The following is a 26,090-nucleotide window of genomic DNA, read 5'->3' as shown; positions in this document are numbered from 1 at the left end:
TCATGGTCTCTCACACACACACACGTCATCATGGTCTCACACACACACACACACACACATCATCATGGTCTCTCACACACACACACGTCATCATGGTCTCACACACACACACACACGCCATCATGGTCTCACACACACACACACACACACATCATCATGGTCTCACACACACACACACACGCCATCATGGTCTCACACACACACACACACACACGTCATCATGGTCTCTCACACACACACACGTCATCATGGTCTCTCACACACACACATACGTCATCATGGTCTCTCACACACACACGTCATCATGGTCACACACACACACACACACACGTCATCATGGTCACACACACACGTCATCATGGTCTCACACACACACGTCATCATGGTCTCACACACACACGTCATCATGGTCTCACACACACACGTCATCATGGTCTCACACACACACACACGTCATCATGGTCTCACACACACACGTCATCATGGTCTCACACACACACACACGTCATCATGGTCTCACACACACACACACGTCATCATGGTCTCTCACACACACACACGTCATCATGGTCTCACACACACACGTCATCATGGTCTCACACACACACGTCATCATGGTCTCTCACACACACACACGTCATCATGGTCTCTCACACACACACACACGTCATCATGGTCTCTCACACTCACACACACACGTCATCATGGTCTCACACACACACACACGTCATCATGGTCTCACAGACACACGTCATCATGGTCTCACACACACACGTCATCATGGTCTCTCACACTCACACACACACGTCATCATGGTCTCACACACACACACACGTCATCATGGTCTCACAGACACACGTCATCATGGTCTCACACACACACGTCATCATGGTCTCTCACACACACACGTCATCATGGTCACACACACACACGTCATCATGGTCTCTCACACACACACACGTCATCATGGTCACACACACACACGTCATCATGGTCTCTCACACACACAGGTCATCATGGTCACACACACACGTCATCATGGTCTCTCACACACACACACACGTCATCATGGTCTCTCAAACACACACGTCATCATGGTCACACACACACACGTCATCATGGTCTCTCACACACACACACGTCATCATGGTCACACACACACACGTCATCATGGTCTCTCACACACACACGTCATCATGGTCACACACACACGTCATCATGGTCTCTCACACACACACACACGTCATCATGGTCTCTGACACACACACACGTCATCATGGTCTCTCACACACACACACACACACACGTCATCATGGTCTCTCAAACACACACACACACGTCATCATGGTCACACACACACGTCATCATGGTCTCACACACACGTCATCATGGTCTCTCACACACACGTCATCATGGTCTCACACACACACACACACGTCATCATGGTCTCTCACACACACACACACACACACACACGTCATCATGGTCTCTCAAACACACACACACACGTCATCATGGTCACACACACACGTCATCATGGTCTCACACACACGTCATCATGGTCTCACACACACACGTCATCATGGTCTCTCACACACACGTCATCATGGTCTCACACACACACGTCATCATGGTCTCACACACACACGTCATCATGGTCTCACACACACACGTCATCATGGTCTCTCACACACACACACGTCATCATGGTCTCTCACACACACACACGTCATCATGGTCTCTCACACACACACACACACACACACACGTCATCATGGTCTCTCACACACACACACACACACACACACACACGTCATCATGGTCTCTCACACACACACACACGTCATCATGGTCTCTCACACACACACACACACGTCATCATGGTCACACACACACACACGTCATCATGGTCACACACACACACGTCATCATGGTCTCACACACACACGTCATCATGGTCTCTCACACACACGTCATCATGGTCTCACACACACACGTCATCATGGTCACACACACACACACACGTCATCATGGTCTCACACACACGTCATCATGGTCTCACACACACACGTCATCATGGTCTCACACACACACACACACGTCATCATGGTCACACACACACGTCATCATGGTCTCACACACACACGTCATCATGGTCTCACACACACACACACACGTCATCATGGTCTCACACACACACGTCATCATGGTCTCACACACACGTCATCATGGTCTCACACACACACACACACGTCATCATGGTCACACACACACACACGTCATCATGGTCACACACACACACGTCATCATGGTCTCACACACACACGTCATCATGGTCTCTCACACACACACACACACACACGTCATCATGGTCTCACACACACACGTCATCATGGTCTCTCACACACACACACACACGTCATCATGGTCTCACAGACACACGTCATCATGGTCTCACACACACACACGTCATCATGGTCTCACACACACACGTCATCATGGTCTCACACACACACACACACACGTCATCATGGTCTCACACACACGTCATCATGGTCTCACACACACACGTCATCATGGTCTCTCACACTCACACACGTCATCATGGTCTCACACACACACACACGTCATCATGGTCTCACACACACGTCATCATGGTCTCTCACACTCACACACACACGTCATCATGGTCTCACACACACACACACGTCATCATGGTCTCACACACACACACACACACGCCATCATGGTCTCACACACACACACACACACGTCATCATGGTCTCACACACACATCATCATGGTCACACACACATCATCATGGTCTCTCACACACACACACACACACGTCATCATGGTCTCACACACACACACACGTCATCATGGTCTCACACACACATCATCATGGTCACACACACGTCATCATGGTCTCACACACACACACACACACACGTCATCATGGTCTCACACACACACACACACACACGTCATCATGGTCTCTCACACACACACACACACGTCATCATGGTCTCACACACACACACACACACACGTCATCATGGTCTCACACACACACACACACACGTCATCATGGTCTCACACACACGTCATCATGGTCTCACACACACACGTCATCATGGTCTCACACACACACACACACACGTCATCATGGTCTCACACACACACACACGTCATCATGGTCTCACAGACACACGTCATCATGGTCTCACACACACACACGTCATCATGGTCTCACACACACACGTCATCATGGTCTCACACACACACGTCATCATGGTCTCACACACACACGTCATCATGGTCTCACACACACACACACACACGTCATCATGGTCTCACACACACGTCATCATGGTCTCACACACACACGTCATCATGGTCTCACACACACACGTCATCATGGTCTCACACACACACACACACACACGTCATCATGGTCTCACACACACGTCATCATGGTCTCACACACACACGTCATCATGGTCTCACACACACACACACGTCATCATGGTCTCTCACACTCACACACACACGTCATCATGGTCTCACACACACACACACGTCATCATGGTCTCACACACACACGTCATCATGGTCTCTCACACTCACACACACACGTCATCATGGTCTCACACACACACACACGTCATCATGGTCTCACACACACACACACACACACGTCATCATGGTCTCTCACACACACACATACGTCATCATGGTCTCACACACACACACACGTCATCATGGTCTCACACACACACACACACACGTCATCATGGTCACACACACACACACACACACACGCCATCATGGTCTCACACACACACACACACACACGTCATCATGGTCTCACACACACATCATCATGGTCACACACACATCATCATGGTCTCTCACACACACACACACGTCATCATGGTCTCACACACACACACACACACACGTCATCATGGTCTCTCACACACACGTCATCATGGTCTCACACACACATCATCATGGTCACACACACATCATCATGGTCTCTCACACACACACACACGTCATCATGGTCTCTCACACACACACATACGTCATCATGGTCACACACACACACACACGTCATCATGGTCTCACACACACACACACACACGCCATCATGGTCTCACACACACACACACACACGTCATCATGGTCTCACACACACATCATCATGGTCACACACACATCATCATGGTCTCTCACACACACACACACACACGTCATCATGGTCTCACACACACACACACGTCATCATGGTCTCACACACACACGTCATCATGGTCTCACACACACACACACACACGCCATCATGGTCTCACACACACGTCATCATGGTCTCTCACACACACACACACGCCATCATGGTCTCACACACACGTCATCATGGTCTCTCACACACACACACGTCATCATGGTCTCACACACACACACACGTCATCATGGTCTCACACACACACGTCATCATGGTCTCACACACACACGTCATCATGGTCTCACACACACACGTCATCATGGTCTCACACACACACACATACACACGTCATCATGGTCTCACACACACACACACACACGTCATCATGGTCTCACACACACACACACGTCATCATGGTCACACACACACACGTCATCATGGTCACACACACACGTCATCATGGTCACACACACACGTCATCATGGTCTCACACACACACACACACACACACGTCATCATGGTCACACACACACGTCATCATGGTCTCACACACACACACACACACACGTCATCATGGTCTCTCACACACACACACACACTTCATCATGGTCTCACACACACACACACACACACACACACGTCATCATGGTCTCACACACATACACACACACACACACACACGTCATCATGGTCTCATACACACACACACACACACGTCATCATGGTCACATACAATTACGTCATCACGGTCACACACACACACACACACACACACACACACGTCATCATGGTCACATACAATTACGTCATCACGGTCACACACACACACACACACACAAACACACACGTCATCATGGTCTCACACACACGTCATCACGGTCACACACACACACGTCATCACGGTCACATACAATTACGTCATCACGGTCTCACACACACACACACACGTCATCATGGTCACACACACACACACACGTCATCATGGTCTCACAAACACACACGTCATCATGGTCACACACACACACACACGTCATCATGGTCTCACACACACACACGTCATCATGGTCTCACACACACACACGTCATCATGGTCTCTCTCACACACACACACACACGTCATCATGGTCTCACACACACACACACGTCATCATGGTCTCACACACACACACACACACACGTCATCATGGTCTCTCACACACACACACACACGTCATCATGGTCTCACACACACACACACGTCATCATGGTCTCACACACACACACACACACGTCATCATGGTCTCACACACACACACACACACACACACGTCATCATGGTCTCACACACACACACACACGTCATCATGGTCTCACACACAAACACACACACACACGTCATCATGGTCTCACACACACACACACACGTCATCATGGTCTCACACACACGTCATCATGGTCTCACACACACACGTCATCATGGTCTCACACACACACGTCATCATGGTCTCACACACACACGTCATCATGGTCACACACACACGTCATCATGGTCTCTCACACACACACACACGTCATCATGGTCTCTCACACACACACACACACGCCATCATGGTCACACACACACACACGTCATCATGGTCACACACACACACACACGTCATCATGGTCTCTCACACACACACGTCATCATGGTCACACACACACATACGCCATCATGGTCTCTCACACACACACGTCATCATGGTCTCACACACACACACGTCATCATGGTCTCACACACACACACACACGCCATCATGGTCTCACACACACACACGTCATCATGGTCTCACACACACACACACACGCCATCATGGTCTCACACACACACACGTCATCATGGTCTCACACACACACACACACGTCATCATGGTCTCACACACACACACACACGCCATCATGGTCTCACACACACGCCATCATGGTCTCACACACACGTCATCATGGTCTCTCACACACACACACACACGCCATCATGGTCTCACACACACGTCATCATGGTCTCTCACACACACACACACGCCATCATGGTCTCACACACACGTCATCATGGTCTCTCACACACACACACGTCATCATGGTCTCACACACACACACACGTCATCATGGTCTCACACACACACACACACGTCATCATGGTCTCACACACACACACACACACACGCCATCATGGTCTCACACACACACACACACACACGTCATCATGGTCTCTCACACACACACACACGTCATCATGGTCACACACACACACACACACGTCATCATGGTCTCACACACACACACACACACGTCATCATGGTCACACACACACACACACACACACGCCATCATGGTCTCACACACACACACACACACGTCATCATGGTCTCACACACACATCATCATGGTCACACACACATCATCATGGTCTCTCACACACACACACACGTCATCATGGTCTCACACACACACACACACACACGTCATCATGGTCTCTCACACACACACATACGTCATCATGGTCACACACACACACACACACACGTCATCATGGTCACACACACACACACACGCCATCATGGTCTCACACACACACACACACACGTCATCATGGTCTCACACACACATCATCATGGTCACACACACATCATCATGGTCTCTCACACACACACACACGTCATCATGGTCTCACACACACACACACGTCATCATGGTCTCACACACACACACACACACGCCATCATGGTCTCACACACACACACACGTCATCATGGTCTCACACACACACACACACGCCATCATGGTCTCACACACACACACACACACGTCATCATGGTCACACACACACACACATACGTCATCATGGTCTCACACACACATCATCATGGTCACACACACATCATCATGGTCTCACACACACACACACGTCATCATGGTCTCACACACACACACACACACGTCATCATGGTCACACACACACACACACACACGTCATCATGGTCTCTCACACACACACATACGTCATCATGGTCTCACACACACACACACGTCATCATGGTCTCTCACACACACACATACGTCATCATGGTCTCACACACACACACACGCCATCATGGTCTCACACACACACACACACACGTCATCATGGTCTCACACACACATCATCATGGTCACACACACATCATCATGGTCTCTCACACACACGTCATCATGGTCTCACACACACACACACACACACGTCATCATGGTCTCTCACACACACACATACGTCATCATGGTCTCACACACACACACACACGTCATCATGGTCTCACACACACACACACACGCCATCATGGTCTCACACACACACACACACACACATCATCATGGTCTCTCACACACACACACACGTCATCATGGTCTCTCACACACACACACACGTCATCATGGTCTCTCACACACACACATACGTCATCATGGTCTCTCACACACACACGTCATCATGGTCACACACACACACACACACACGTCATCATGGTCACACACACACGTCATCATGGTCTCACACACACACGTCATCATGGTCTCACACACACACGTCATCATGGTCTCACACACACACGTCATCATGGTCTCACACACACACACACACGTCATCATGGTCTCACACACACACGTCATCATGGTCTCACACACACACGTCATCATGGTCTCACACACACACACACGTCATCATGGTCTCACACACACACACACGTCATCATGGTCTCTCACACACACACACGTCATCATGGTCTCTCACACACACACACGTCATCATGGTCTCTCACACACACACACACGTCATCATGGTCTCTCACACTCACACACACACGTCATCATGGTCTGACACACACACACACGTCATCATGGTCTCACAGACACACGTCATCATGGTCTCACACACACACACGTCATCATGGTCTCACACACACACACACGTCATCATGGTCTCACACACACACACACGTCATCATGGTCTCACACACACACGTCATCATGGTCTCTCACACACACACGTCATCATGGTCACACACACACACGTCATCATGGTCTCTCAAACACACACGTCATCATGGTCACACACACACACGTCATCATGGTCTCTCACACACACACACGTCATCATGGTCACACACACACACGTCATCATGGTCACACACACACACACGTCATCATGGTCACACACACACGTCATCATGGTCTCTCACACACACGTCATCATGGTCACACACACACACACGTCATCATGGTCACACACACACGTCATCATGGTCACACACACACGTCATCATGGTCACACACACACGTCATCATGGTCTCTCACACACACACACGTCATCATGGTCTCTCACACACACACACACGTCATCATGGTCTCTCACACACACACACACACACACACGTCATCATGGTCTCTCAAACACACACACACACGTCATCATGGTCACACACACACGTCATCATGGTCTCACACACACGTCATCATGGTCTCTCACACACACGTCATCATGGTCTCACACACACACGTCATCATGGTCTCTCACACACACACACACGTCATCATGGTCACACACACACGTCATCATGGTCTCACACACACACGTCATCATGGTCTCACACACACACGTCATCATGGTCTCACACACACACGTCATCATGGTCTCTCACACACACACACGTCATCATGGTCTCTCACACACACACACACACACACACACGTCATCATGGTCTCACACACACACACACACACACACACACACACACGTCATCATGGTCTCTCACACACACACACACGTCATCATGGTCTCTCACACACACACACACACACGTCATCATGGTCACACACACACACACGTCATCATGGTCACACACACACACGTCATCATGGTCTCACACACACACGTCATCATGGTCTCTCACACACACACACACACGTCATCATGGTCTCACACACACACGTCATCATGGTCTCTCACACACACACGTCATCATGGTCACACACACACATACGCCATCATGGTCTCTCACACACACACGTCATCATGGTCTCACACACACACACGTCATCATGGTCTCTCACACACACACACACACGCCATCATGGTCTCACACACACGCCATCATGGTCTCTCACACTCACACATACGCCATCATGGTCTCACACACACACACACGTCATCATGGTCTCACACACACACACACACACGCCATCATGGTCTCACACACACACATACGTCATCATGGTCTCACACACACACATACGTCATCATGGTCTCACACACACACACACACACGCCATCATGGTCTCACACACACACACACACACACACACGTCATCATGGTCTCACACACACATCATCATGGTCACACACACATCATCATGGTCTCTCACACACACACACACGTCATCATGGTCTCACACACACACACACACACACGTCATCATGGTCTCTCACACACACACATACGTCATCATGGTCTCACACACACACACACGTCATCATGGTCTCACACACACACACACACACGTCATCATGGTCACACACACACACACACACACACGCCATCATGGTCTCACACACACACACACACACGTCATCATGGTCTCACACACACATCATCATGGTCACACACACATCATCATGGTCTCTCACACACACACACACGTCATCATGGTCTCACACACACACACACGTCATCATGGTCTCTCACACACACACATACGTCATCATGGTCACACACACACACACACACGTCATCATGGTCACACACACACACACACACGCCATCATGGTCTCACACACACACACACACACGTCATCATGGTCTCACACACACATCATCATGGTCTCTCACACACACACACACGTCATCATGGTCTCACACACACACACACGTCATCAAGGTCTCTCACACACACACACACACACGCCATCATGGTCTCACACACACACACACGTCATCATGGTCTCACACACACACACACACGCCATCATGGTCTCACACACACACACACACACGTCATCATGGTCACACACACACACACATACGTCATCATGGTCTCACACACACATCATCATGGTCACACACACATCATCATGGTCTCACACACACACACACGTCATCATGGTCTCTCACACACACACGTCATCATGGTCTCACACACACACACGTCATCATGGTCTCTCACACACACACACACACGCCATCATGGTCTCACACACACGCCATCATGGTCTCTCACACTCACACATACGCCATCATGGTCTCACACACACACACACGTCATCATGGTCTCACACACACACACACACACGCCATCATGGTCTCACACACACACATACGTCATCATGGTCTCACACACACACATACGTCATCATGGTCTCACACACACACACACACACGCCATCATGGTCTCACACACACACACACACACACACACGTCATCATGGTCTCACACACACATCATCATGGTCACACACACATCATCATGGTCTCTCACACACACACACACGACATCATGGTCTCACACACACACACACACACACGTCATCATGGTCTCTCACACACACACATACGTCATCATGGTCTCACACACACACACACGTCATCATGGTCTCACACACACACACACACACGTCATCATGGTCACACACACACACACACACACACGCCATCATGGTCTCACACACACACACACACACGTCATCATGGTCTCACACACACATCATCATGGTCACACACACATCATCATGGTCTCTCACACACACACACACGTCATCATGGTCTCACACACACACACACACACACGTCATCATGGTCTCTCACACACACACATACGTCATCATGGTCACACACACACACACACACGTCATCATGGTCACACACACACACACACACGCCATCATGGTCTCACACACACACACACACACGTCATCATGGTCTCACACACACATCATCATGGTCTCTCACACACACACACACGTCATCATGGTCTCACACACACACACACGTCATCAAGGTCTCTCACACACACACACACACACGCCATCATGGTCTCACACACACACACACGTCATCATGGTCTCACACACACACACACACGCCATCATGGTCTCACACACACACACACACACGTCATCATGGTCACACACACACACACATACGTCATCATGGTCTCACACACACATCATCATGGTCACACACACATCATCATGGTCTCACACACACACACACGTCATCATGGTCTCACACACACACACACGTCATCATGGTCACACACACACACACACACGTCATCATGGTCTCTCACACACACACACATACGTCATCATGGTCTCACACACACACACACGTCATCATGGTCTCACACACACACACACGCCATCATGGTCTCACACACACGTCATCATGGTCTCTCACACACACACACGTCATCATGGTCTCTCACACACACACATACGTCATCATGGTCTCACACACACACACACGCCATCATGGTCTCACACACACACACACACACGTCATCATGGTCTTACACACACATCATCATGGTCACACACACATCATCATGGTCTCTCACACACACGTCATCATGGTCTCACACACACACACACACACACGTCATCATGGTCTCTCACACACACACATACGTCATCATGGTCTCACACACACACACACACGTCATCATGGTCTCACACACACACACACACGTCATCATGGTCTCACACACACACACACACGCCATCATGGTCTCACACACACACACACACACACATCATCATGGTCTCTCACACACACACACACGTCATCATGGTCTCTCACACACACACACACGTCATCATGGTCTCTCACACACACACATACGTCATCATGGTCTCTCACACACACACGTCATCATGGTCACACACACACACACACACACGTCATCATGGTCACACACACACGTCATCATGGTCTCACACACACACGTCATCATGGTCTCACACACACACGTCATCATGGTCTCACACACACACACACACGTCATCATGGTCTCACACACACACGTCATCATGGTCTCACACACACACACACGTCATCATGGTCTCACACACACACACACGTCATCATGGTCTCTCACACACACACACACGTCATCATGGTCTCTCACACTCACACACACACGTCATCATGGTCTCACACACACACACACGTCATCATGGTCTCTCACACACACACACGTCATCATGGTCTCTCACACACACACACGTCATCATGGTCTCTCACACACACACACACACGTCATCATGGTCTCACACACACACGTCATCATGGTCTCACACACACACACACGTCATCATGGTCTCACACACACACACACGTCATCATGGTCTCTCACACACACACACGTCATCATGGTCTCTCACACACACACACGTCATCATGGTCTCTCACACACACACACACGTCATCATGGTCTCACACACACACACACGTCATCATGGTCTCACAGACACACGTCATCATGGTCTCACACACACACACGTCATCATGGTCTCACACACACACGTCATCATGGTCTCTCACACACACACGTCATCATGGTCTCTCACACACACACGTCATCATGGTCACACACACACACGTCATCATGGTCTCTCAAACACACACGTCATCATGGTCACACACACACACGTCATCATGGTCTCTCACACACACACACGTCATCATGGTCTCTCACACACACACGTCATCATGGTCACACACACACGTCATCATGGTCTCTCACACACACACACACGTCATCATGGTCTCTCACACACACACACGTCATCATGGTCTCTCACACACACACACACGTCATCATGGTCTCTCACACACACACACACACACACACGTCATCATGGTCTCTCAAACACACACACACACGTCATCATGGTCACACACACACGTCATCATGGTCTCACACACACGTCATCATGGTCTCTCACACACACGTCATCATGGTCTCTCACACACACACACACGTCATCATGGTCTCTCAAACACACACACACACGTCATCATGGTCACACACACACGTCATCATGGTCTCACACACACACGTCATCATGGTCTCACACACACACGTCATCATGGTCTCACACACACGTCATCATGGTCTCACACACACGTCATCATGGTCTCTCACACACACGTCATCATGGTCTCACACACACACGTCATCATGGTCTCACACACACACGTCATCATGGTCTCTCACACACACACACGTCATCATGGTCTCTCACACACACACACACACACACACACGTCATCATGGTCTCTCACACACACACACACACACACACACACGTCATCATGGTCTCTCACACACACACACACGTCATCATGGTCTCTCACACACACACACACACGTCATCATGGTCTCACACACACACGTCATCATGGTCTCTCACACACACACACACACGTCATCATGGTCTCACACACACACGTCATCATGGTCACACACACACACACACGTCATCATGGTCTCACACACACGTCATCATGGTCTCACACACACACGTCATCATGGTCTCACACACACACGTCATCATGGTCTCACACACACACACACACGTCATCATGGTCACACACACACACGTCATCATGGTCACACACACACACGTCATCATGGTCTCACACACACACGTCATCATGGTCTCTCACACACACACACACACACACGTCATCATGGTCTCACACACACACGTCATCATGGTCTCACACACACACGTCATCATGGTCTCTCACACTCACACACACACGTCATCATGGTCTCACACACACACACACGCCATCATGGTCTCACAGACACACGTCATCATGGTCTCACACACACACACGTCATCATGGTCTCACACACACACGTCATCATGGTCTCACACACACACACACACACGTCATCATGGTCTCACACACACATCATCATGGTCTCACACACACACGTCATCATGGTCTCTCACACACACACATACGTCATCATGGTCTCACACACACACACACGTCATCATGGTCTCACACACACACACACACACACACGCCATCATGGTCTCACACACACACACACACACGTCATCATGGTCTCACACACACATCATCATGGTCACACACACATCATCATGGTCTCTCACACACACACACACGTCATCATGGTCTCACACACACACACACACACACACGTCATCATGGTCTCTCACACACACACACATACGTCATCATGGTCTCACACACACACACACGTCATCATGGTCTCACACACACACACACACACGTCATCATGGTCACACACACACGCACACACACACGCCATCATGGTCTCACACACACACACACACACACACACGTCATCATGGTCTCACACACACATCATCATGGTCACACACACATCATCATGGTCTCTCACACACACACACACGTCATCATGGTCTCACACACACACACACACACACGTCATCATGGTCTCTCACACACACACATACGTCATCATGGTCACACACACACACACACGTCATCATGGTCTCACACACACACACACACACGCCATCATGGTCTCACACACACACACACACACACGTCATCATGGTCTCACACACACATCATCATGGTCACACACACATCATCATGGTCTCTCACACACACACACACGTCATCATGGTCTCACACACACACACACACGTCATCATGGTCTCACACACACACGTCATCATGGTCTCTCACACACACACACGTCATCATGGTCTCTCACACACACACACGTCATCATGGTCTCTCACACACACACACACGTCATCATGGTCTCACACACACACACACGTCATCATGGTCTCACAGACACACGTCATCATGGTCTCACACACACACACGTCATCATGGTCTCACACACACACGTCATCATGGTCTCTCACACACACACGTCATCATGGTCTCTCACACACACACGTCATCATGGTCACACACACACACGTCATCATGGTCTCTCAAACACACACGTCATCATGGTCACACACACACACGTCATCATGGTCTCTCACACACACACACGTCATCATGGTCTCTCACACACACACGTCATCATGGTCACACACACACGTCATCATGGTCTCTCACACACACACACACGTCATCATGGTCTCTCACACACACACACGTCATCATGGTCTCTCACACACACACACACGTCATCATGGTCTCTCACACACACACACACACACACACGTCATCATGGTCTCTCAAACACACACACACACGTCATCATGGTCACACACACACGTCATCATGGTCTCACACACACGTCATCATGGTCTCTCACACACACGTCATCATGGTCTCTCACACACACACACACGTCATCATGGTCTCTCAAACACACACACACACGTCATCATGGTCACACACACACGTCATCATGGTCTCACACACACACGTCATCATGGTCTCACACACACACGTCATCATGGTCTCACACACACGTCATCATGGTCTCACACACACGTCATCATGGTCTCTCACACACACGTCATCATGGTCTCACACACACACGTCATCATGGTCTCACACACACACGTCATCATGGTCTCTCACACACACACACGTCATCATGGTCTCTCACACACACACACACACACACACACGTCATCATGGTCTCTCACACACACACACACACACACACACACGTCATCATGGTCTCTCACACACACACACACGTCATCATGGTCTCTCACACACACACACACACGTCATCATGGTCTCACACACACACGTCATCATGGTCTCTCACACACACACACACACGTCATCATGGTCTCACACACACACGTCATCATGGTCACACACACACACACACGTCATCATGGTCTCACACACACGTCATCATGGTCTCACACACACACGTCATCATGGTCTCACACACACACGTCATCATGGTCTCACACACACACACACACGTCATCATGGTCACACACACACACGTCATCATGGTCACACACACACACGTCATCATGGTCTCACACACACACGTCATCATGGTCTCTCACACACACACACACACACACGTCATCATGGTCTCACACACACACGTCATCATGGTCTCACACACACACGTCATCATGGTCTCTCACACTCACACACACACGTCATCATGGTCTCACACACACACACACGCCATCATGGTCTCACAGACACACGTCATCATGGTCTCACACACACACACGTCATCATGGTCTCACACACACACGTCATCATGGTCTCACACACACACACACACACGTCATCATGGTCTCACACACACATCATCATGGTCTCACACACACACGTCATCATGGTCTCTCACACACACACATACGTCATCATGGTCTCACACACACACACACGTCATCATGGTCTCACACACACACACACACACACACGCCATCATGGTCTCACACACACACACACACACACGTCATCATGGTCTCACACACACATCATCATGGTCACACACACATCATCATGGTCTCTCACACACACACACACGTCATCATGGTCTCACACACACACACACACACACACGTCATCATGGTCTCTCACACACACACACATACGTCATCATGGTCTCACACACACACACACGTCATCATGGTCTCACACACACACACACACACGTCATCATGGTCACACACACACGCACACACACACGCCATCATGGTCTCACACACACACACACACACACACACGTCATCATGGTCTCACACACACATCATCATGGTCACACACACATCATCATGGTCTCTCACACACACACACACGTCATCATGGTCTCACACACACACACACACACACGTCATCATGGTCTCACACACACACACACACGTCATCATGGTCTCACACACACACACACGTCATCATGGTCTCACACACACACACACACGCCATCATGGTCTCACACACACACACACATACGTCATCATGGTCTCACACACACATCATCATGGTCACACACACATCATCATGGTCTCACACACACACACACGTCATCATGGTCTCACACACACACACACACACGTCATCATGGTCACACACACACACACACACGTCATCATGGTCTCTCACACACACACATACGTCATCATGGTCTCACACACACACACACGTCATCATGGTCTCACACACACACACACGCCATCATGGTCTCACACACACGTCATCATGGTCTCTCACACACACACATACGTCATCATGGTCTCACACACACACACACGCCATCATGGTCTCACACACACACACACACACGTCATCATGGTCTCACACACACATCATCATGGTCACACACACATCATCATGGTCTCTCACACACACGTCATCATGGTCTCACACACACACACACACGTCATCATGGTCTCACACACACACACACACGTCATCATGGTCTCACACACACACACACACGCCATCATGGTCTCACACACACACACACACACACATCATCATGGTCTCTCACACACACACACACGTCATCATGGTCTCTCACACACACACACACGTCATCATGGTCTCTCACACACACACACGTCATCATGGTCTCTCACACACACACACACGTCATCATGGTCTCTCACACACACACATACGTCATCATGGTCTCTCACACACACACGTCATCATGGTCACACACACACACACACACACGTCATCATGGTCACACACACACGTCATCATGGTCTCACACACACACGTCATCATGGTCTCACACACACACGTCATCATGGTCTCACACACACACGTCATCATGGTCTCACACACACACACACGTCATCATGGTCTCACACACACACACACGTCATCATGGTCTCACACACACGTCATCATGGTCTCTCACACACACGTCATCATGGTCTCACACACACACACACACGTCATCATGGTCTCTCACACACACACACGTCATCATGGTCACACACACACACGTCATCATGGTCTCACACACACGTCATCATGGTCTCTCACACACACGTCATCATGGTCTCACACACACACGTCATCATGGTCTCACACACACACACACGTCATCATGGTCTCACACACACACGTCATCATGGTCTCTCACACACACACGTCATCATGGTCTCTCAAACACACACGTCATCATGGTCACACACACACACGTCATCATGGTCTCTCACACACACACACGTCATCATGGTCACACACACACACGTCATCATGGTCTCTCACACACACACGTCATCATGGTCTCTCACACACACACACACGTCATCATGGTCTCTCACACACACACACACGTCATCATGGTCTCTCACACACACACACACGTCATCATGGTCTCTCACACACACACACACGTCATCATGGTCTCTCACACACACACACACACACACACACGTCATCATGGTCTCTCAAACACACACACACACGTCATCATGGTCTCACACACACGTCATCATGGTCTCTCACACACACGTCATCATGGTCTCTCACACACACACACACACACACGTCATCATGGTCTCTCACACACACACACACACACACGTCATCATGGTCTCTCACACACACGTCATCATGGTCTCACACACACACGTCATCATGGTCTCTCACACACACACACACGTCATCATGGTCTCTCACACACACACACACACACACACGTCATCATGGTCTCTCAAACACACACACACACGTCATCATGGTCACACACACACGTCATCATGGTCTCACACACACGTTATCATGGTCTCACACACACACGTCATCATGGTCTCACACACACGTCATCATGGTCTCTCACACACACGTCATCATGGTCTCACACACACACGTCATCATGGTCTCACACACACACGTCATCATGGTCTCACACACACACGTCATCATGGTCTCTCACACACACACACACGTCATCATGGTCTCTCACACACACACACACACACGTCATCATGGTCTCTCACACACACACACACACACACACACACACGTCATCATGGTCTCTCACACACACACACACACGTCATCATGGTCTCTCACACACACACACACACGTCATCATGGTCACACACACACACACGTCATCATGGTCACACACACACACGTCATCATGGTCTCACACACACACGTCATCATGGTCTCTCACACACACACACACACGTCATCATGGTCTCACACACACACGTCATCATGGTCTCACACACACGTCATCATGGTCTCACACACACACGTCATCATGGTCTCACACACACACGTCATCATGGTCTCACACACACACGTCATCATGGTCTCTCACACACACACACACACGTCATCATGGTCACACACACACACACGTCATCATGGTCACACACACACACGTCATCATGGTCTCACACACACACGTCATCATGGTCTCTCACACACACACACACACACACACGTCATCATGGTCTCACACACACACGTCATCATGGTCTCTCACACTCACACACACACGTCATCATGGTCTCTCACACACACACACACACACACGTCATCATGGTCTCACACACACACGTCATCATGGTCTCACACACACACACGTCATCATGGTCTCACACACACACACGTCATCATGGTCTCTCACACTCACACACACACGTCATCATGGTCTCTCACACACACGTCATCATGGTCTCACACACACACGTCATCATGGTCTCTCACACACACGTCATCATGGTCTCACACACACACGTCATCATGGTCTCACACACACACGTCATCATGGTCTCACACACACGTCATCATGGTCTCACACACACACGTCATCATGGTCTCACACACACACGTCATCATGGTCTCACACACACACGTCATCATGGTCTCACACACACACACACACACGTCATCATGGTCACACACACACACACACGTCATCATGGTCACACACACACACACGTCATCATGGTCTCTCACACACACACGTCATCATGGTCTCACACACACACACACACACGTCATCATGGTCACACACACACACGTCATCATGGTCACACACACACACGTCATCATGGTCACACACACACACACACACGTCATCATGGTCACACACACACACGTCATCATGGTCTCTCTCACACACACACACCTCATCATGGTCTCACACACACGTCATCATGGTCTCACACACACACGTCATCATGGTCTCACACACACACGTCATCATGGTCTCTCACACACACGTCATCATGGTCACACACACACACACACACGTCATCATGGTCACACACACACACGTCATCATGGTCACACACACACACACACACGTCATCATGGTCTCTCTCACACACACACACATCATCATGGTCTCACACACACGTCATCATGGTCTCACACACACGTCATCATGGTCTCTCACACACACACACACACGTCATCATGGTCTCTCACACACACGTCATCATGGTCACACACACACACACGTCATCATGGTCTCACACACACGTCATCATGGTCACACACACACACACACACACACACACACACACACACGTCATCATGGTCACACACACACACACACACACACGTCATCATGGTCTCACACACACACACACACACACACACACGTCATCATGGTCTCTCACACACACACACACGTCATCATGGTCTCACACACACACACACACACGTCATCATGGTCTCACACACACGTCATCATGGTCTCTCACACACACGTCATCATGGTCTCACACACACACACACACACACACACACACACACACACACACGTCATCATGGTCACACACACACACACGTCATCATGGTCTCTCACACACACGTCATCATGGTCACACACACACACGTCATCATGGTCTCACACACACACACACGTCATCATGGTCTCACACACACGTCATCATGGTCACACACACACGTCATCATGGTCACACACACACACACGTCATCATGGTCTCTCACACACACACACGTCATCATGGTCTCTCACACACACACACACACGTCATCATGGTCACACACACACGTCATCATGGTCACACACACACACACACGTCATCATGGTCTCTCACACACACACACGTCATCATGGTCACACACACACACGTCATCATGGTCTCTCTCACACACACACACACGTCATCATGGTCTCACACACGTCATCATGGTCTCTCACACACACACACGTCATCATGGTCTCTCACACACACACACGTCATCATGGTCTCACACACACACACACACACACACGTCATCATGGTCTCACACACACGTCATCATGGTCTCACACACACGTCATCATGGTCTCACACACACACATCATCATGGTCTCACACACACACACACACACACACACACACACGTCATCATGGTCACACATGTCATCATGGTCACACACGTCATCATGGCGACACACACACATCATCATGGTCACATACAATTACGTCATCACGGTCACACACACACACACACACACACACACACACACACACGTCGTCATGGTGACACACACACACATCATGGTTACACACAAACACACACGTCATCATGGCATCTTCACACCTGTCAACATCGTGTCAGCGTCATTACACCTGTTAGCGCCACGTTAGCATCTTCACACCTGTCAACGTCGTGTCGGTGCTATTACACCTGTTAACGCCGTGTTAGCATTGTCACACCCTAATGTCTTGTCATTATACATGTTAGCACTGCATTAGCATCTTCACACCTGTCAACGTCGTGTCAGCGTCATTACACCTGTTAGCGCTAAGTTAGCATCTTCACACCTCTCAACGTCATGTCAGTGCCATTACGCCTGTTAGCGCCGCGCTAGCATCCTCTCACCTGTCATTGTCATGTCAGCGTCATTACACCTGTTAGCGCTGAGTTAGCATCTTCACACCTGTCAACATTGTGTCAGTGTCATTACACCTGTTGGCGCCGCTTTAGCAGCTTCACACCTGTCAACGTCGTGTCAGCGTCATTACACCTGTTAGCGCTGAGTTAGTATCTTCGCACCTGTCAACGTTGCGTCATTACACCTGTCAGCGCTGACTTAGCATCCTCTCACTTGTTAAAGTCGTGTCAGCGTCATTTCACCTGGGAGCCCTGCATTAGCATCTTCACACCTGTCAACGTTGTGTAAGCGTCATTACACCTGTTAGCGCTGAGTTAGCATCTTCACACCTGTCAACGTTGTGTCAGCGCCACTACTCCTGTTAGGCCTGCATTAGCATCTTCGCACCTGTCAACATCGTGTCAGCGTCATTACACTTGTTAGCCCTGCATTAGCATCTTCACACCTGTCAATGTCGTGTAAGCGTCATTACACCTGTTAGCGCCACGTTAGCATCTTCACACCTGTCAACATCGTGTCAGCGTCATTACACCTATTAGCCCTTCATTAGCATCTTCACACCTGTCAACGTCGTGTAAGCGTCATTACACCTGTTAGCGCCACGTTAGCATCTTCACAACTGTCAACGTCGTGTCGGAGCCATTTCGCCTGTTAGCACCGCATTAGCATTGTCACACCCTAATGTCTTGTCATTACACATGTCAGCGCCACGTTAGCAGCTTTACAGCTATCAATGTTGTGTGAGCGTCATTACACCTGTTAGCGCCGCGTTAGCATTGTCACACCCTTATGTCTTGTCATTAAACATGTTAGCACTGCATTAGCATCTTCACACCTGTCAACGTCGTGTCAGCGTCATTAAACATGTTAGCGTGTGTTAGCATCTTCACACCTGTCAACGTCGTGTCAGCGTCATTACACCTGTTAGCGCTGAGTTAGCATCTTCACACCTGTCAACGTTGTGTCAGCGCCACTACTCCTGTTAGGCCTGCATTAGCATCTTCACACCTGTCAACATCGTGTCAGCGTCATTACACTTGTTAGCCCTGCATTAGCATCTTCACACCTGTCAATGTCGTGTAAGCGTCATTACACCTGTTAGCGCCACGTTAGCATCTTCACACCTGTCAACATTGTGTCAGCGTCATTACACCTATTAGCCCTTCATTAGCATCTTCACACCTGTCAACGTCGTGTAAGCGTCATTACACCTGTTAGCGCCACGTTAGCATCTTCACAACTGTCAACGTCGTGTCGGCGCCATTACGCCTGTTAGCACCGCATTAGCATTGTCACACCCTAATGTCTTGTCATTACACATGTCAGCGCCACGTTAGCAGCTTTACAGCTATCAATGTTGTGTGAGCGTCATTACACCTGTTAGCGCCGCGTTAGCATTGTCACACCCTTATGTCTTGTCATTACACATGTTAGCACTGCATTAGCATCTTCACACCTGTCAACGTCGTGTCAGCGTCATTAAACATGTTAGCGTGTGTTAGCATCTTCACACCTGTCAACGTCGTGTCAGCGTCATTACACCTGTTAGCGCTGAGTTAACATCTTCACACCTGTCAACGTCATGTCAGCGTCATTACACGTGTTAGCGCTGAGTTAGTATCTTCGCACCTGAAAACGTTGCATCATTACACCTGTCAGCGCTGAGTTAGCATCCTCGCACCTGTCAACGTCGTGTCAGCGTCATTACACCTGTTAGCGCCACGTTAGCATCCTCTCACCTGTCAACGTCATGTCAGCGTCATTATCCCTGTTAGCGCTGAGTTAGGATCTTCACACCTATCAACAGCGTCACCATCACACACCTGAGAAGATGGAATATTCTGGATATTTCCAGCCAGATCCATCAGCAGATTTAGATTGGATTCTTGTTCATGTTTATGTTTGAGCTCAGACAGACTTTATTGACACTTGCGCCATCAAGTCATGATGCCAGTTGCTAGCTGCAAGTAGGTCTTCACTAGCTGTTAGCTGCCAGCTCCTAGCGGTAAGAACATCATCAAACCAAACTGAAGCTCTTTCTTTCCTCTGATGCTCAACTAAACTTTCAGCAGATGATTCCCACTCCTCTCTGCAAAGCCTGCCAGCACTCTGAAAGAGTCTTGTTTACGTTACACCCCCTCCAAGGTGCAAACACGCTCCCCTCTCTTCTTATGTGGTTTCATAGCACCAAATGTTTGGAGAATCTGACTGCTACCATCCAACTGACTGCAGAACAATTCTGGCTTCCAGCCACAAAAAGAAACTTCAGATTTGAAAGTTAAAGAGCAGGAAAGAATTCATCATGGGGGTCTTCCTGTCCCACACTGAGAGGGTCTTCTGACTTTCCAGACCAGGGATACAGGGTGGAGGACGGACCCAGTGTGGAAGTCTAACAGAAGGGACTGGTGCAAAATGATGCTTTCAGTGGATAATGGACAGAAAACACGTTGAATAAATCAGACAGTGTCAATCTAAGGATTTTAGGATATTGTAGGATATTCAGAGGTGTCAGAGTGACTGCTGCTTTCTTTGTCATGTAGGACCTAAAATCTGGACTGGTTAGCTGAAGACAAACAGAAAGCAGGAAATTTGGATCAGTACCTCAATGGCCCACTCTTTTATTTACTTTAAACATTTAAATAGAACAGTTGTCTGAACGATTATTGCCTGACAGACGGATGGATTTAAGCAGATTGATCATCTGATCGACATGAGCAGCCAGGAATCATGAAGATGCGCATCTTGGAGGTAGCGGCTAACGGCTAGCACGTCTCCCTAAACTACATTTGCTCAACACAAGCGCGTGCACAGACACCTAGAGTGGTTACACGCGACTGGTTGTATTAATTAAACAATCAGACATCAGTAATGACACCTTGTCCCTGCGCATCAGCCTGACAGCTGGTGTGGAAGGCTGCCATCAGCAGCTAACATGTTAGCCTGCTAGCTGCCTGTCCGCCCCCTGCGGCTCCTTCCTCCTTCAGCAAGCCGTGCTGCTGAGCTGTAGCGGGCTGTTTCACACCTCCACCTGCAGAAGCACGCGCGCCACAACGCGGCTGTTTCACACCTCCACCTGCGGCTCTCACCTCTTCCTATCTGCTTGCATGCTCCTCGCTCGTTCATCAGAATCAATGTTAGCCACCAGTTAGCTTCAGCTCTTCCTTGTTCGCTGCTCCGCCAGGCTGCAGTTAGCTCCACGCAACTTCACGCAGCTCCACGCATCCTGAGGGCTCCCGGGCCGGCCTTACGGACCCGCGAAGGGTCGAAAGTCTCGATTCCTAAACTGATCGATGTGGATGAAGTGAAGGGCGCAGTGCCGCTGGCTGAGTCGTGCCCATTCACTCCTCTCTCTCTCTCTCTCTCTCTCTCTCTCTCTCTCTCCGCAGTGTGAGTCAGCCTCGCTCGACCCTCAGCACGTTTCAGCACGTTCTTCTTCTCTTCCTCCGGCGAGGCTTCAAAGCACAAAACACACACACACGGCTCGTTCCCAGTCCTTTCTGATCCACGCGCAAAAAATAACCCTCCGCCAAACTAGGCCCGCTCGTCCTCCGGAACCGCAGCTCAGCGCGCAGCTATTGTTCTCGCGCCTGTTGTGTGGCGCCTTGTTTTGTCTTGTGCGTGATTTGGATGCGTTATGTCAGTCAGATGTTTCACCTCCGCATTGATTACATCACACAGGTGACCGCAAAGGCCGCGCGCCGCTTCAGGCTCTGAATAAGATGAAAAATAAATAAATAAATAAATGTAGAAAATAAAATATGGGCTGTAAGTACGTACAGCCCGCGTCTGCGTGATGACGTCACGCAAGCGTCAGCGTAAAAAGGCGGCGTGACGTTTTATTTCAGTTTTATTTCATTTGGTGAATTAAATGATCACACAGGAAAACCCCATGAAAATCTGACAACTAGTCTTAAATATGGAGAAATTAATATTAGTTTCAACAGAAATAAACAAAAGTCCTGTTTCAAATTAAGAATCACAGAATTATTAATA

At 49.4% G+C, this 26,090-nt stretch overlaps 1 protein-coding gene across 1 annotated transcript in view; it reads right to left on the bottom strand.

Annotated features, from left to right (window-relative positions):
* The window catches only part of fbxl19 (F-box and leucine rich repeat protein 19), a 126,197-nt gene extending 100,737 nt beyond the window's left edge, over positions 1-25,460 (bottom strand). The window contains exon 1 of the mRNA XM_079252516.1: positions 25,184-25,460. The gene's annotated coding sequence lies outside the window, so the exon portion shown is untranslated. The remainder of the gene's footprint in view (positions 1-25,183) is intronic.
* Between the last annotated feature and the right edge of the window lie 630 nt (positions 25,461-26,090).

Source organism: Telmatherina bonti (assembly GCF_933228915.1).
Source record: "Telmatherina bonti genome assembly, chromosome: 14".
Classification (NCBI taxonomy): domain Eukaryota; kingdom Metazoa; phylum Chordata; class Actinopteri; order Atheriniformes; family Telmatherinidae; genus Telmatherina; species Telmatherina bonti.
This window is presented reverse-complemented; position numbering and strand designations above follow the sequence as displayed.